Genomic DNA, 2,921 nt, shown 5'->3' with positions numbered 1-2,921 from the left:
TTTTTTTTAAATTTAATTTTTAAACTTTCGAGAATTTTTTCTTCAAGGTTTATACATTTCTAAATGGTTAAACATTCGATTTAAATTAAATAAATAATGATTACTGAGTATTACAAAAAAAGGTTTTTTTTTAATTGTACACTTTTAAAAATTTATTTAAAAGATTTTTAATTAGATTTAATTTATTAATCGAATTTTTTAGCAATAATTTATTTAAATATTTAAAAAATTTTAAAAATAAAACAAACAAAACATTACTTAAAGACATGTTGAATTTATTTTTTTATTCAGGAAATGATTTGAAATTTTAGTATGAAAATGGTACGTGTCTATTTTTTCTTGTTCTTACTGGAGATTGGTATTAATACTTTATAAATGTATTTGTAAAGCTAACAGCTTTACTATAATAGCTTTAATACTAATATAGTAGCGTAGCTTTAATACAGTAGTATAACTTCAGCATTGTCAGAGTCTCTCAGAGGTCAAGAAAGGTCTGAGTTAGTTACCTTACTGAAGCCTCCAATATATTAAACGCAAATTAGCTTTACAGTATTGTGATGTATTTATTTAAAAGATAATAGAACTTGACAAAATATATAGTCTGTCTTGTATTATACAAAAAATATTAGAATGAATAATTGCAACAATGTTTTGAAGCCCTTGTAAATACTAGGCTTAAACGAAATAGCTCTGTTGGCACTTCTATGGTGGACCCTGGTGTTTTGTATGGTCTTGTACACAGCTTTAATAATAATAAAGTTGTATATGCAATGTCAGGGTCAAAGAGAGTGATATCAGGACTTCGGGGCACAGCGAATAAAACCACTAAATACTGGTCGTGGGTTCGCACCACGGCCACGTGGAATTTTTCGAGTCTTTTTTGCGTTTGTAATATTTAAATAGGAGCCGGTTTATCATAGAAATTCTTCGCCAAAGGTGTCTCTTTCTGCAGATTTCCCATGTGTCGCGTTGCCACAATCAAATAAACCAATCATAGGACTTCAGGCTATGTCACTTTCAGGCTTCTCTAATCCTTCTGACGTGACTCTCTCTTAATATTGCGTTATATAGATTCCAGCGGGGATCCTGTACAAGTTTGTGCCTTAGGCCTGCAGCGCCAGCATCCTCTTCCTTTTGTATTAGCCTTGTATAATATATAAAGTAATATTTACATAATATTACAAATTATAGTAGTTTATTAATATAAATTTTATATAAATTATAATACCATAAAATTTAAGTTAATGATAAATAATTTCCTTTCAGGATGTTATGTCAAATATCACTATAGTTAATAATAACTAAAGGTATTTACTGATTAAATGAATCTTCTAATCAGTTTTATTTTACCTCGATTCATTTTTATTTAAAAAAATAAAATAAACGTATGAGAATAAACCGAATTGATTCAACATCTAACCAGTTTAAAAGTTATTTACACAATGAACAGCAATTAATGAATTCTTTCTTCCTTTGATAATCAATTCAAGCTAAAATTTAAATGATACAAGTAATTTGTAAAACTCTATTTTTTTATTTTTCTATGACTTCTTATGCATAATTTTTGTTTATTTTCCCTATCTTTTAATTTTTATTATTTTTTTACTTAACTCCGAATTTATCTCTCCATGCTTAATTTTTTTGTATTTCATTTAATTTGGCTATAAATTTATATTTAATTTTTTCTTGTAATTTAAACATTTAATTTATAATTTTTTTCATTTTTTTATGTATTTTTCAGTTTAATTTATGTAATTTTTTAATATTTAATTTAAACATATGTGCATGGATTTATTAACTGTAAATAAATTTAATAATTTTTATGTTTAATTTTTGCCATTTTTATAGAATATTAATTACTATTTTTGTAATTTTTTTAAGTTGGGGTTTACTTTTCTTAATTAAAATTCTACTAAATTTTTATAAAATAGAAATTCTTAAAAAATCTTTAAAGTAAATTTACACAAATTAAACTTGGCATGTGATTTTATTAAAAATTACATTTTCGACATATGAATAAAAAATTAAATACGAATTTAAAGAAAACTAAAATATGATTTGAAATATGATTTTAATTTTAGTATTAAAATCATATTTTATATCAAGAATCTGAATTAAATCATATTCAATTTCAATAATAATACATAAAAATTACTTTTTTAAATAATTTTTAAGAATATTTTTCCATAAAAATATTCTTAAAAAGGCGAAAGGGTTTATAATAATTTAAAACAGAAATATACAAATTTTTACTTATCAATCCCTTTTCAAAAGTAGATTTTATTTGCATTCGTATTTCTATACTGAAACCAAATAAGAATAAATTAATTACATGTAAGATGAAATAAATAATACAATACGAATAAATAATAATTCTTAAAATTAAACATAATTTAAAATTTAAGATTTATCCATCGATTTTCAAATGAGCCCAGCAATCTATGGAATGTTTTATATAACTCTATGGACTTGGGGTTACCTTGATCAAGTTGAGATTGGATTCTTTTGTAGCAAAATGTAATTTTTCCAAGAACAATAAATAATTGACATATTTTTGATAAATTTAAGTAATAAAATAAAAGATTAATAGATTGCTTCTGTAATAAAAAAAATCATAACGTTCATTCATCTGAAATCAAGATCAAAATAAAAAGATGATATATTATATTTTACTACATGACAATAAGAATAATTTCTTTCATTTTATATATTACAAAAAGAAAAAACAATGATTTTTCTTCTTTCTTTTTTTCTAAAATATTTACTTTAAAAATATTAAAAAATATATTTTATATAAGTTAAATAAGAATATCAAATGAAAAAAAAATATAAACATTTTATAGTTAGATATTTTTTATCAATATTATTTTTTAATAATATTAAAAAATTATAAAACTATAAATAATTTATTCTTTATTTTA

The sequence above is a fragment of the Centruroides sculpturatus genome, unplaced genomic scaffold (genome assembly GCF_000671375.1).
Source record: "Centruroides sculpturatus isolate CEXI.00-Female unplaced genomic scaffold, Cexi_2.0 scaffold422, whole genome shotgun sequence".
NCBI classification, from domain to species: Eukaryota; Metazoa; Arthropoda; class Arachnida; order Scorpiones; family Buthidae; genus Centruroides; species Centruroides sculpturatus.
Note: the sequence above shows the minus strand (reverse complement) of the source record.